The following is a 15,529-nucleotide window of genomic DNA, read 5'->3' as shown; positions in this document are numbered from 1 at the left end:
GTTAGATCTGAGAGTCAATATCCAAAAGGCATTCATTTAAGATCATCACCAAAAGAATGAGGGGGCAGATAGGAACAATTGTTTTATACATTGTTGGAACATTGTGAATGGCTTATCAGAAAAAGTAGAATCGATAACAGCTTAAAAAGAGATATGGATAAATATTTGAAAAAGACAAATTTGAAAACATGGGGACAGGACAAGGGAAATGGGATAATGCATGACAGATAGCTCCTTCTGAAAGTCAGCATGGGAAGGGTGGGGCCAAATGGTCTCCTTCTCAGCTGCAAAAGAGGGAAGATTAAGGATACGAACATATGAATTAGGAGCAGAAGTAGGCCATTCAGCCCCTCTATCCTGCTCTGCCATTCAATAAGATCATGGCTGATCTGATTGTGTCTCGAATTCCACACTCCCATCTACCCTGATAACCTTTAGATTCTTTGGCATGGGAATCAGCTATCTCTGCCTTTAAAAATATTAAATATCCCGCCTCCACCATCTTCTGAGGCAGAGAGTTCCAAAGTCGCACAACCCTCAGAAAACATTTCTCCTCATCTCTGTCCTAAAATGGTGACCCCTAATTTTAAAACAGTGCCCCCTAGTTCTGGACTCACCCTCAAGAGTAAACATCCTTTCCACATCCACCTTGTCAAGACTGTTCAGGATGTTATATACTTCAATCAAGTCTCCCCTCACTCTTCTAAACTCCAGTGAAAGCAAGCCCAGTCTGTCCAACCTTTCCTTGTAAGACAACCCGCTCATTCCAGGTATCAATCTAGTAAACCTCCTCTGAACTGCCTCCAATGCATTTACATCCTTCCTTAAATAAGGAGACCAAAACTGCACACAGTATTTGAGATGTGGTCTCACCAATGCCCTGTATAACTGAAGCATAACATCCTTTTATTTTCCTTTCCTCTCGTAATAAAGGATAGCATTCCATTAGCCTTCTTTACTACTTGCTGTACCTGCATACTAACCTTTTTGTGACTCATGCCCTAGAACACCTCGATCTCTCGGCACCTCTGAATTCTGCAATTGTTCTCCCTTTAAATTAAACTCTGCATTTTTATTCTTCCTGCCAAAGTAAACAACTTCACATTTTCCTACATCTGCCAGATTTTTACCCACTCACTCAACCTATCTATATCGGTCTGCAACCTCATCATGTCCTCTTCACAACATACTTTCCTACCTATCTTTGTGTCATCTGCAAATTTAGCTACCATGCCATCACTCCCCTCATCTAAGTCACTGATATAAATTGTAAAAGGTTGCGGCCACAGCACAGACCCCTGCGGGACTCCACTCATCACATCCTACTAATCAAAAAAGGACCCATTTATGCATACTCTCTGTTTTCCACAAGCCAGCCAATCTTCTTTCCATGCTAATATGTTACCCCCTACACCATGAGCTCCTACTTTGCGCAATAACCTTTTATGTGGCATCTTGTCAAATGCCTTTTGGAACTCTAAGTACCGTACAGCAACGGGCTCCCCTTTGTCCACAGCGCATGTTGCTCCTTCAAAGAACTCCAATAAATTGGTTAAACATGATTTCCCTTTCATAAAACCATGCTGACTATTCCCAATTATCTTGTTTTTCTAAGTGCGCAGATATAGCCTCCTTAATGATCGATTCTAACACCTTCCCCACGACTGACATCAAGCTAACTGGTCTATAGTTTACCTGCCCCCCTCCCCCCCCCCACACCACCCCAGAATAGAGGGGTTATATACTTTCCAGTCTGATGGAACCTTTCCAGAATCTAGCAAACTTTGAAAAATTAACACCATCACATCTACTACCTCATTAGCACCTCTTTTAAGACCCTAGGATGAAGCCCATCAGGACCCTTGGACTTGTCAGCCTGCAGCTCCATCAGTTTGCTCAGTTCTGCTTCCCTGGTGATTGTAATTTCACCAAATTCCTCGTTTCATCCACCTACTGATTTTTAACTATTACTGGAATGTTTTTTGTATCCTCTATAGTGAAGACAGAAGCAAAATATTTGTTCATTTCATCTGCCATTTCCTTATTTGTATCTTTCTTTGGCCTCCTTATCTCGAGAGACAATGGGTAAGTGCCTGGAGGTGGTCAGTGGTGTGTGGAGCAGCACCTGGAGTGGCTATAAAGGCCAATCCTAGAGTGACAGGCTCTTCCACAGCTGCTGCAGAAAAATTTGTTTGTCGGGGCTGTTACACAGTTGGCTCTCCCCTTGCGCTTCTGTCTTTTTTCCTGCCAACTGCTAAATCTCTTCAAAAGACAAAGAAAGGCTTATGTCTGTAGGGAGTGCCTTTAAGGAAGTGCAAATAATGGAGTTGGGATTAAAATTGAACATTATTGAGTGGAGATTGGAGCATGTTAAGAGCCACAAACCTGCATATGCTGGGCCCCAGATCAGGGGAGGCACAAACCTGTCAGGGCAGAATGTTGAAAAATATCAGCTTTCTCCTCACCACTTTGTTGAAGGAAGTTTCTTCGTGAATGTACAAATTGTGAGACAAAATACTACACAGTGTCTTGAAGGAATGTTTGGATAAATGCAGTCTGGGCGTGACAGTGTGAGACCACCAGTGTTAGTTGTTTATATTCGTGTTAGTGTCAGTATCAATCATAGAGTCACTGTCAATATTAATGTTAGTATCTTAGTACTAATTGTAGTGTCAATAGAAAGAACAAACAAAGAACAAAGAACAGTACAGCACAGGAACAGGCCATTCGGCCCTCCAAGCCTGCGCCGATCTTGATGCCTGCCTAAACTAACACCTTCTGCACTTCCGGGGCCCATATCCCTCTATTCCCTTCCTATTCATATATTTGTCAAGATGTCTCTTAAATGTCGCTATCGTATCTGCTTCCACCACCTCCCCTGGCAGCAAGTTCCAGGCACTCACCACCCTCTGTGTAAAAAAACTTGCCTCGCACATCCCCTCTACACTTCGCCCCTAGCACCTTTAACCTATGTCCCCTAGTAACTGACTCTTCCACCCTGGGAAAAAGCTTCTGACTATCCACTCTGTCCATGTCGCTCATAACTTTGTAAACCTCTATCATGTTACCCCTCCACCTCCGCCGTTCCAGTGAAAACAGTCTGAGTTTTTCCAACCTCTCCTCATAGCTAATGCCCTCCAGACCAGGCAACATCCTGGTAAACCTCCTCTGTACCCTCTCCAAAGCCTCCACGTCCTTCTGGTAGTGTGGCGACCAGAATTGCACACAATATTCTAAGTGTGGCCTAACTAAGGTTCTGTACAGCTGCAACATGACTTGCCAATTTTTATACTCTATGCCCCGACCGATGAAGGCAAGCATGCCGTATGCCTTTTTGACTACCTTATCCACCTGTGTTGCCACTTTCAGTGACCTGTGGACCTGTACGCCCAGATCTCTCTGCCTGTCAATACTCCTAAGGGTTCTGCCATTTACTGTATACCTCCCACCTCCATTAGACCTTCCAAAATGCATTACCTCACATTTGTCCGGATTAAACTCCATCTGCCATTTCTCCGCCCAAGTCTCCAACCGATCTATATCCTGCTGTATCCTCTGACAATCCTCATCATTATCCGCAACTCCACCAACCTTTGTGTCGTCCGCAAACTTACTAATCAGACCAGCTACATTTTCCTCCAAATCATTTATATATACTACAAATAGCAAAGGTCCCAGCACTGATCCCTGCGGAACACCACTAGTCACATCCCTCCATTCAGAAAAACACCCATCCACTGTTACCCTCTGTCTTCTGTGACTGAGCCAGTTCTGTATCCATCTTGCCAGCTCACCTCTGATCCCGTGTGACTTCACCTTTTGCACCAGTCTGCCATGCGGGACAATGTTAGTGTTAGTAATAATATCAGGCTCTCTACATTGTTACCTATTCAACATTGAGGGTGGCACAGTAGCGCAGTGGTTAGCACCGCAGCCTCACAGCTCCGGTGACCCGGGTTCAATTCTGAGTACTGCCTGTGTGGAGTTTGCAAGTTCTCCCTGTGCCTGCGTGGGTTTCCTCCGGGTGCTCTGGTTTCCTCCCACATGCCAAAGACTTGCAGGTTGATAGGTAAATTGGCCATTATAAATTGCCCCTAGTATAGGTAGGTGGTAGGGAAATATAGGGACAGGTGGGGATGTGGTAGGAATATAGGATTAGTATAAATGGGTGGTTGATGGTCGACACAGACTCGGTGGGCCGAAGGGCCTGTTTCAGTGCTGTATCTCTAAAAAAAAACATTCTGGTTGCTGCTGATGAAGATTCTGTTGCAGCTGATACCAGTGGAAAAGATTTAATGCAGGGGCTTTCATTATATTCTTAAACTGATCAGTTAATTGTTGGGAATAATTACTACAGTTTTGGGTTGTTTAATATAATGTGTCAGTCCTGCTGGAGTGTTGGAAGCAATTTCTAAAATCTGTAACTTTGTGTTCTTTTCATGTGTGAAACGTAATTTTAATTTTACTTTATTGTCATAGAGGCTGAAAACCACCCGTTCTGTGTCATGAGACACAGAGTTGGAATTCTATTTTATCACATCTTTATTTCCAGTTTACAGTTTACAGTTTAGAAATTCTGGGCTGTATGGTTCAAAACCAAGTGGATTACAACTTCTCTATGGTTTATCACTTTGGCTGTCCCCAACCTGTCTCAGACTGAACTGGACTGTTCTCAACCTATATGACCCCAATCTGAGTTTCCAACCCCATATCCTCTTCATTATAAAGACTGCCTACTTTCACCTCTATAATGTTATCTACCTCCACCCCTCCCTCAGCCCATCTGCTGCTGAAACCTTCTTCCATTCCTTTGTCACCTCCAAACGACTATTCCAATGCTCTCCTGAATGACCTCCAAACACGACCCTCCATAAACTTCAGCTCATCCAAAACTGTGCTGCCCAGACCCTATCCCACACCAAGCCCTGCTCACCCATCACCCCTGTGCTCACTAACCTATGGTGTCTGCCAGTTCCTCAGACCCTTGAATTTAAAATTCCCATCCTAGTGTTCAAATCCCTTCATGATCTTCCCCCTCCCTATATCTGTAGCTTCCTCTGGCCCTTCGACAACAACAAGAACTACATTTATATAGCACCTTTAAAGTATTAAAATGTCCCAAGGCATCTCACAGGAGCGTTACCAAACATAATTTGACACCAAGCCTCATAGGAACTATTAGGACAGATGACCAAAAGCTTGGCCAAAGAGGTAGGTTTTAAGGAGCGTCTAAAGAAGGAGAGAGACGGAAAGGTTTAGGGAGGAATTTTTTTTTAAATTCATTCACGGGATGTGGGTGTCGCTGGCCAGGCTAGCATTTATTGCCCATCCCTAATTGTCCTTGAGAAGGTGGTGGTGAACTGCCTTCTTGAACCGCTGCAGCCCATGTGAGGTAGGTACACCCACAGTGCTGTTAGGAAGGGAGTTCCAGGATTTTGACCCAGCGACACTGAAGGAACGGCGATATAGTTCCAAGTCAGGATGGTGTGTGACTTGCAGGGGAACTTGCAGGTGGTGGTGTTCCCATGCATTTATTGCCCTTGTCCTTTGGAAGGTGCTGTCTAAGGATCCTTGGTGTGTTGCTGCAGTGCATCTTGTAGCTGGTACACACTGCTGTCACTGTGTGTCAGTGGTGGAGGGAGTCAATGTTGTGGATGGTGTGACAATCAAGCGGGCTACTTTGTCCTGGATGATGTCGAGCTTCTTGAGCGTTGTTGGAGCTGCACCCTAAAGGCCTGCTACCCAACCCGAACCTGACAGGACCCGACAACGTGTCGGATTCGGGTCGGGTCGGGTTGTACTTCTGGGTCCGGCATTTGGGCTCAGGTCGGGCTGGACTGGAGACGCTCTCTCACAACCTCAGGTAAGTGACTCTAATGTTAATTTATTTTTTGGACTTTAAAGATGGTTTTGTTACAGTTATTTTAAGCTTGTACAAGTAAGGAACAAAGTGAAAAATGGAAGGTGTTAACTGATGGTCAGGTGGGGTGCGGGAAAAATGGAAGGTCTCGGGCTGGGTCAGGCTTGGGTCAGGTCTCATTTACAGACCTGAGCAGGCCTTTACTGCACCCATCCAGGCAATTGGAGAGTATTCCATCACACTCCTGACTTGTGCCTTGTGGACAGGCTGTGGGGAGTCATGTGATGAGTTACTCGCCACAAGATTCCTAGCCTCTGACCTCCTCTTGTAGCCACGGGGTATTGATATAGCTACTCCAGTTCAGTTTCTGGTCAATGGTAGCCCCTAGGATATTGATAGTGGGGGATTCAGTGATGGTAATGCATTCAGTGAATGTCAAGGGGAGATGGTTAGATTGTCTCTTGCTGGAGGTGGTCATTGCCTGGCACTTGTGTGGTGCGATTGTTACTTGCCAATTATCAGCCCAAGCCTGGATATTGTGCAGGTTTTGCTGCATTTCTACACAGACTGCTTCAGTATCTGAGGAGTTGCGAATGGTGCTGAATATTGCGCAACCATCAGCGAACATCCCCACTTCTGACCTTATGATTGAAGGAAGGTCATTGATGAAGCAGCTGAAGATGATTGGGCCTAGGACACTACCCTGAGAAACTCCTGCAGTGATGTCCTGGATCTGAGATGATTGACCTCCAACGACCATAACCATCTTCCATTGCGCTAGGTATGACTCCAACCAGCGCTTATTCCAGAGTTTAGGACCTAGGTCACTGAAAATACGGCTGCCAATGGTGGAGTGATTAAAATCAGTGATGTACAGCAAGCCAGAATTGGAGGAGTGCAGATATCTCAGAGGGTTGTAGAGCTGGAGGAGGTTACAGAGCTAGTGAAGGGTGAGGCCAGTGAGGGATTTGAAAACAAGGATGAGTATTTTAAAATTGAGGCTTTGCCAAACCGGGAGTCAACGTAGGTCAGTGAGCATACAGTTAATGGTGAATGGTACAAAGTACAAGTTATGATACAAGCAGCAGAGTTTTGGATGAACTATGGAAGGTGGTAGGCTGGCCAGCAGAACATTGGAATAGTCAAGTCTAGAGGTAACAAAGGCTTGGAATCACGGTCTTGGCGATGGACCAGATATGTGGTCGGAAGCTCATCTCTGGGTCAAATACAACAGCAAAGTTGTGAATGGTCTGATTGAATCTCAGACAGTTACCATGGAGAGGGATGGAGGCGGTAGCTAGGGGACAGAGTTTGTGGCAGGAACGAAGACAATGGCGTCAGTCTTCCCAATATTTAATTTTTGCTCATCCAGTACTGGATGCTCACAAGCAGTGTGACCAACTGCAATCCCTGCAAATTCATTGTGCCTCCAACGCTGGCCTTTTACACATTCCCCCCTCATGTCTTTCGCCCCATCATTGGCAGCCGTGCTTCAACCATCTAGACCCTAATTTCTGGAATTCCTTCCCTAAGCCCCTCCAGCTCTCCACCTCCCTCTTGTCCTTTAAGACCCTTCTTAAAACCCATCTGTTGGATCAACCTATTAATCATACTGCTAACAGCCCCTTCATTGGCTTGTCATCCATTTTTCCCCGATAAATGCTTCCACATGATTAAAATAGTGGACAAGGAATGTCAATGGTTGTTATTTATATGGATTTCCAGAAGGCATTTGATCAAGTCCCTCATCAGAGACAGTTAGTTGAAGTTGAGGCTTGTAGAATTGAAGGCAAATTATTGACCTGGTTAAGAAATTGGCTGTGTGGAAGGAGACAGAGATTAGGGATGATGGGAAGATAATCTAATTGGTGAGATGTCACTAGTGGTGTCCTGCAAGGATCTGTGTTGAGGCCTCAACTATTCACTGTTTTTGTGAACAACTTAGGTGATGGGATAGAAAGCCACATATCCAAATTTGCCAATGACACAAAAATGGGCGAAAGCACAAAATTACAAAGTGATGTTGATAGATTAAGTGAATGGGTAAAGCTTTGGCAAATGGATTTCAGTGTAGGCAAATGTGAGGGTATCCACTTTGGACCTAAAAAGAATAGAAGAGGATACTTTCTAAATGGTGAAAAGCTAGAACCAGTGGTGGTCCAAAGAAAATTTGGGGTCCAGGTGCACGGATCATTGAAATGTTAAGAATAGGTACAGAAAATAATTAAAAAGGCTAATGGAATGCTGACCTTTATATCTTGAGGAATAAAATACAAGGGGGTAGATGTCATGCTTCAGCTGTACAAAGCCCTGGTTAGAGCACACCTGGAGTACTGTGAACAGTTCTAGGCACCACACCTTAGGAAGAATATATTGGAGGGAGTACAGGGTAGATTTACTAGAATGATACCTGGACTTCAAGGGTAGAGCTATGAGGAGAGATTAAACAAACTAGGGTTGTATTCCCTGGAATTTAGAGTGTTAAGGTGTGATTTGTTTGAAGTTTTCAAGACATTAAGGAGAACTAATGGTGTAGATTGGGAGAAACTATTTCGGCTAGTTGGGAAGATTAAGACTAGGAGGCATAGGCAAAAAATTAGAGCCAGAACTTTCAGGAGTGAAATTAAGAAACACTTCTTCACACAAAGGGTATTAGACGTTTGGAATTCTCTTCCACAAATAGTAAATGATGCTACATCAATTGTTAATTTTAAAACTGAGATTGATAGATTTTTGTTAGCCATAGGTATTAAGGGATATGGGGCAAAGACGGGTATACGAGTTAGGTCACAGATCAGCCATGATCTCATTAAATGGCAGAACAGGTTTGAGGAGCTAAATGGTTGACACCTGTTCCTATGTCAGAGATCAGCCGTGAGTCTATTGAATGGCAGAGTAACTTGAGGGGGTGAATGATCTACTCATGCTTCTTTTTCTTATATTCTTATTATGAAATAATTTTTGCAATATTCTGTTTGTCTTGCTGGTGAAATGTGCCAACAGGGCTGAAAGTGACAGTTTACAGCTCATCTGGATACTAATGGCTGGAAACTCCACAGACCTGTTCGGGATGACAGAAGTGCAATGGAGAGAGATTTCTACTACCTGCTGTGTGATCTTGTCCCCATAATTCTGGACAGTCCTTTGACCGTTAGCTGATTTGAATAATCAGACTGGATGCTCTGCACATGTAGAAGTACAACAGACTGACCTTCCCCATTGTGGAGACTGGGTGCTGCACTCAACCATTCCAAGGGGTGCAGTCTGAGGCCCTTATCGAGCTGTTTCTTTTCTTCCCTGGACTGCTCTGTGACTCCTCTCCCAGCAGCAATTGATCTTTCTGAGATTGATTGCCATTTGAATTCTTCCCTGTAGGACCCGTGTAAAGCCCAGAATAGAAGCTTTGCCTGCTTTTAACAGGTATGGGGAACCACTGGAAATATCACAGGAGAGCTGGGCAGAATTCCTGGGATATGCCAGCAATGTTCCATGGCCCTGCTGTCAAACTATTGCCCGGACAAAGGGGAGGGACCAGAAAAAGCACCTTTCCCCTGGGTTAGAATTTGCCAACCTGACATAAATGGGGTGTAAATATAGCGGATCTGTGTTCTGTCTGAATTGGTGGCTCACCACCCCTCCCCCCACATTCCCCCACCACTACCCCCTACCCACACCTGCGTCCTGCAGGGGCTGGAATTTCTATGTTCAGATATCAGATATCCAGACACTTTATCAAGGAATCAGATTGCGATCACGAGGCGCATTGCCCCATAAGAGTAAACATGATGGCGGAAGTTTGTTCATTCTGTGGATAATGGCCAATCATTTACACTGGGCTGTCTCTACTATGATCTGATTCAGAGAGGGAGAGGGCTTTCTTGGTGTTTATTGGTTTGAACAAAGATTAACTGTTTCCGTGGCACCTGGCAGAAACTCAACGATCTTTCAGCTCCACCTCCAGGGGTTTTAAAGGATAAATTCCTGGGATTGAGGACTGGGAAGCCTGGGGTGAGTTCAAGTCAGTGAGTTGATGAATGTGTATGTTAGTGAGCAAGTAAAAGAGAGTCAGAGTGAGTGTCAGCCAGTTCTTTAGTCAGTGCTAGTGAATTAATTAATTAGTTACAGTGTCACTTTGCAGTTTTACCAACTTTATATTCTGGCTCCTGTTGCTCAAACTTCTGGTGCAGCTGATACCCACGGAACAGGTTTGAATACCAGGGCTTTCATTGTTTCTTATTTTTAAATCAGTAAATTAATTGATGGGGATAATTATTACTGTTTGAGATCCTTTAAGCTATAAAGGCAGGAACTGCCAGAGTGTTAAGAGCAAGTTGTAAAAACTGTCGCTTTATTTTTTTTGTGAATGAAAAGTAATTTTATGATTTAATTTTACTCTGGATAGTTCATCAAGAGTAAATATCTGCGTATAATATTCAGTGTGGGAGAGGGTATAACATGCTAAATGAGGAATTAAAAACAAACTAGAAATCAGGTTAAAGGGATTGAAATTAAGTAATCCAGGATTAGACTCTAGTTGTGTGACAGTCCAATTAGACTGCAATGAATTTAACATATTAGGGGGTTTTCAATCTACTGCATTGAGTAATTTGTTATTACAGTATGGTGGGAAGAGAGAAGTGGATGATGGAGAGAAGGGGAGAGGTTGATAGGGTGAGAGGGGAAAAAGGTGGGAAAGGAGGGAAGAGAAGTGGAGCAATAATGGGGAGGGAAGAGGATGGTTAAGATTGGATGAGAGACTTGCAATAAACTTTAATTTTGCAATTAAAACAAAAGTTTAAATGTTTGCAAATAAAAACTCTGCAAAAGGAAGTTAAGGATTGTAACATGGAAGGGAGCTGGTTTGACAATTCCTGTCATCTCATTAATAAGCCATTCTTTTTCCTTTTGTGCTCCTTCAGTTTCAATTACTTTCCGAATGAAGTTACTTTAGAATCGGAAACTTTTTTTGTGCATTGTGAGTGGGAGCATCTGTGACCACCCGAATAACATGTCACTCAACAATTTGTTTATTTTTAACCAATGATAAGACTTAAACAAATTCCTTTTCAGGGTAAAATAAACTTATCAGCTTCTCAATTGTCACCTGATGTCGAAGGTTCCTGTCTAGTGTGGCAATTGCACTATTGGCCTAAGAAAGCAAAATGCATTTGGCAAGCACAGTTATACTGTGAGCTGCAAATCACAGTCTACTAGTTGAGAGCTCTGTGTCTATGCCTATTGTTAGACCAAAGAGGGAATCTCATTACGTTATATAGCTGACGTCACACAACCTGATGTACACGCCACAGGATGTCAAGCCAAATGATGCAACATAGATCTCAGGATCTCACACTGAGCTATATTTACACTCCCATTGGTATTGAACCCAAACAGACTCACACTGCTCCTCAGGATCTCACACTCATCTGGTCTTATATTCCCATCGGTGCTGAGCCCTTAACTACTGTTCAAAAGTATGATGCTAAAGATCACTGTCAGTAACATCTTTCTTGTTAAATGAGGCTCCAAGTAACTATGTTGCATTTGATTTCAAGTATTTTGTTCACGAGATTACAGCCTGGATATTAGCCGCTACAATAGCAGAAAAAGGAAAGTCATTCCAAGTGCATTTTAAGTGCAATTTAAACATATTTCCTTTCAGTGTAAAAAATTTTATCAGCTGCTCACTTGTAGAATGTTCCTGTCTACCTGTGACTACTTTGCACTATTGGCCTAAGAATGCAAAATGCATCTGGGCTCAGTACTGATGGGAGTATATGTCGAGATGAGTGTGAGGTCCTGGGAAGCAGTATGACTCCGTTTGGGCTCAATACCAATGGGAGTGTAAATCTAGGTCGGTGTGTGATCCTGGGATCTATGTCGCATCACTTGGGCTCGACATCCTGTGTCGCGTGCACGAGGTCAGTGTGACATTGGCTTTATAGCGTAATGAGATTCCCACTTTGGTCGAACAATAGACAGACGCAGATACACAGAGCTCTAAATTCGTAGGCTGTTTGTGATTCGCAGCTCACAGTATAACTCTGCTTGCCAGATGCATTTTGCATTCTTAGGCCAATAGTGCAATGTAGACACAACTAGACAGGACCATTCTACATCAGATGACAAGTGAGCAGCTGATAAATTTTTTTACACTGAAAAGGAATATGTTTAAATTGCATTTAAACACACTTGGAATTACTTTCCTCTTTCTGCTATTGTAGCTGCTAGTATCCAGGCTGTAACCTCGTGAACAAAATACATGAAACCAAATGCAACATAGTTAGTCGGAGCCTCATTTAACAAGAAAGAATTTCTAACGGTATAATTAAACATGAGGGGATCATAAACTGAAGATAAAGCTTGAGTAGTTCAGTGATGGTATCTCAGCCCTGTCGTCCACTCACACCCTGCCATTGTTTATAATAAACCTGATCTCAAATTAAATCAGCATTCCTTACAATCACAGCAGTTAAAAATCAGCACAGAAATTATACTGGACTGTGAGGCTATTGTGGTATCTGTAGCACCAAATAATGCTCTCAGCCGATTCACTGGAGGGTATAATGAGGAGAATCTTTGCTGTTAGCAGCAAATTACAGGGTTGTAGATTTAATGTTAATAGGACAACTATTCGGTATGGACTGAACTTTACCCTCTTTTTTTTGTTAGGGGAGAGCAGCTTCATTGCAGCTTTGAAAAAGAAATGCTACTAAATTAGTTATCCTATAAACAAGAGAATACTGTTTCGGATTTTGGTTAGGGCTGCTTCTGTGCTCCAGGAGGCTTTGCAACCTGATTGGGGATGTTCAAACAGAGAGTTGCAGGAGAGTTGGGCATGGATTTGTGAGACTACAACATGTTCAATGACTTTGGAAGGGAAAGGGAGGTTGGAGATGTAGTAGTTTACAAGGATTGAGGATTATTAAAAGGGCTCACTGCCAGTGCAGTGGTCGAGGCAGTACATTGCCTATAAGATAGGAAGAGGAGAATCTTCCAGGATTCCTGCTCCTGATCACTATTCCATAATCCCTGTTCAAAAATGCATATTTGTGGATGTCAGGTGAGGGCTTGATTGGGCTCAACTGTTGCCCCTCCATGGTAGAATAGCCTGCTGGCACGGAGGGCTGAATTTTCCTGGCCCAAGGGTGGCAGGAGTGGAGGCGGGGTGGCCAGGAAAATAGCGGGATGCCGTGATGGGAAAACTCTTGGACAATTTCCCACTGCCGGGGAGGTTTCCTAGCAAAGGTCAGGGACCTGGATCGATTGCATGCTGAACAGAGGTGGGTAGCCAATTACTGTATTTAAGGCCTCATTTAGGGTGATTTACATGGCCCACAGGCATTTTACCGGTGACAGAGCGGTTCCCCGTCACATGGGGAGGCCGCCAGCTCTACGGAGGCAGTCTCCCTGCTGCAGTCTGGCAGGGCCATCACAGCCAGAGGCTCCATGGCGCAAAGAGGGTCTGAGGGCAGGAAAGGCAGCTTCACAGCCCCAACAAACCATGCAGAAAAATTTCCCCTCCCATCAGGGGGGCCGGCCTGCTTGGCCCCTCTGGAATTTTATCTATGTTGAGGTGTCCTCTCAATCCCCGACCTGCGTCAGCAGCACCCACCTATCCCAGTGGGGCTGCTGAGGTTTCGGAGCTGCCAGCTCCATGATTGGGCTGGCAGCATCAGGAGCCCGCCTGCTGTCCTTAATTGGACCACAAGCACGGAGGTGGCCAATTAGGAGGCTGGCTCCGGGAATATCCCTGGGCTGGTCTCACCGCCGGCAAGTGCGAGTTTGGGACACCCACTTGGTCCCGAAATCGGGGCCCCAAAGCACACGGCAAAATTCAACCCTTGCTATCTGGGCTCTAACACAACAAATGGTCACTTAAGCAGGGTACCAGAGGGCACACAATACTGGTATCCGACCTTCAGGAGATGGGAAGGGCAAAATTGGTGGGGGGAGAAAGAAAACAAAGACAGAGAATGTGGAGGATAACTTTCCTCACAGAGAATGTTACAGGGAATATTCATGGCTGGTGATGTTTGAGCAATTCCGCTTTTACAGAGGAGAGTAATTTGTACCTTTGATGGCTCCAATAATCTTTCTTCTGTCCACATTCCTGCCCTCGCTATCTCACTGATTTCTAATGGAACTCCCACATCTCCTTTGTTATTACAGCTGCCTCAGTTTCTTCTTTCATTCCATAACATTTTTCTCCTCAACAACTCTTATCTCTAAACCTTAAGGCTATCCCAAACCTTACCACCTGCTCCTATATCTGGGAGACTCTTCTAATCCCCCTTTCACAGGATATAATAAAAGCCTGTCATTTAAGGCACTACTGCTCATGCCTCTAGTGTCCAATCTGTCTCCATTTTTCCCTCTCTTTTTTTATTGATACAGCCCTAGCCATTGGTCCTCTGAACATTCCTCTCTTGCTTTTCCAAAGCTCTAAGTCTTCTGCCCTACATAACTCTTCTTTCTCCCTGCATTATCCCTCTGCTAAAATCAACACACATCTTGGTCTCCTATTCTAATTCATTTTTTTGCAGGACCTCAAAATTATGGAACTCCTCACTTTCATAGAGTCATAGAGTTATACAGCACAGAAACAGGCCCTTCAGCCCATCCTGGGTCTGCTATGGAGAAGTTGCCTTTACAACAGCAACTACTTGCATTTATGTAAAGTCTTTAATGTAATAAAGTGTCCCACTTCATTGGAGCATTATCAAACAAAATTTGCCACTGAGCCACATAAAGAGCTATCAGGACAGGACTTGGTCAAAGAGGTAGGTTTTACGGAGAGTCCTGAAGGAAAGAGTGTTAGAGAGACAGAGAGGTTTAAGAAGGGAATTCCAGAGCTTATGGCCTAGGCCGCTAAAGGAATGGCCTTCAATAGTGGAATGAAGAAAATTGGGATGTGCAAGAGGACAGAATTGGAGGAATGCAGAGACCTCAGAGAGTTGTAGGGCTTGAGGAGGTTATTCCTCGGGAAGGTGCCTTCAGGCCATAGCCAATGGTAATGGCTCTGAGGTGCTTCCAACGGAGGCTGAGGACCTTGTAACAGCCTCCTGCTCCTCCATTCTAATACTTAACTGTTGAAGTCCCACTGAGGCCTTCAATGGGACATCTCCTCTAATCTTCAGGGTGCATCTGCCTCTCTATCAAAGATGGTGCTGCAGCACCAGGCATATCTAATGAGCCTTGACTTAGGAAAATGGATCAGGCTGGGCCAGATACACCCTGGCTGATCTCTACCATAAAGAGGAGAAATCTGCCCTTAGTATCCCACATTAGCATCTTGTATTTAATCATTCTGTCATTCTGTACCAGATCAATTTAATTACAACAGAAATTCAGGAAATTGATACAATTAACATCATGACATGGGTGAGAAAAGGAAACTAATTCTCTATACTCACCAGTAACAGCACAGTCCCCTGACCAGCCTCTGGCTCAGAGATAAAGAGGCCATATTGTATACAGTTGAATGTTCTGTACCTGAATGACACTGACCTGAAGCTAATTATTCTGATGCAGAGTATTCTCGAGGACAAAGGATACGCACTGTTAATCCCAGAAAAGATCTTGGTTCCCCAATATCTGAAAACTCAGGTTGTGTGTGGGACTGTCAATCTTTGATAACAAGATTCCAATTCACAACAGGAATATGTT

At 44.0% G+C, this 15,529-nt stretch overlaps 1 protein-coding gene across 4 annotated transcripts in view; it reads left to right on the top strand.

The window, feature by feature from the left end:
* Positions 1 to 9,773: 9,773 nt before the first annotated feature.
* tmprss9 (transmembrane serine protease 9) overlaps positions 9,774 to 15,529 on the top strand; it is a 33,941-nt gene continuing 28,185 nt past the window's right edge. For 3 of the 4 annotated variants that reach the window (XM_068016439.1, XM_068016438.1, XM_068016436.1), the window contains exon 1: positions 9,875 to 10,065. The gene's annotated coding sequence lies outside the window, so the exon portion shown is untranslated. The other variant, XM_068016437.1, reaches the window with a different exon arrangement.

The sequence above is a fragment of the Heterodontus francisci genome, chromosome 36, assembly GCF_036365525.1.
Source record: "Heterodontus francisci isolate sHetFra1 chromosome 36, sHetFra1.hap1, whole genome shotgun sequence".
NCBI classification, from domain to species: Eukaryota; Metazoa; Chordata; class Chondrichthyes; order Heterodontiformes; family Heterodontidae; genus Heterodontus; species Heterodontus francisci.
Note: the sequence above shows the minus strand (reverse complement) of the source record. Positions and strands in the feature narration are given on the sequence as shown.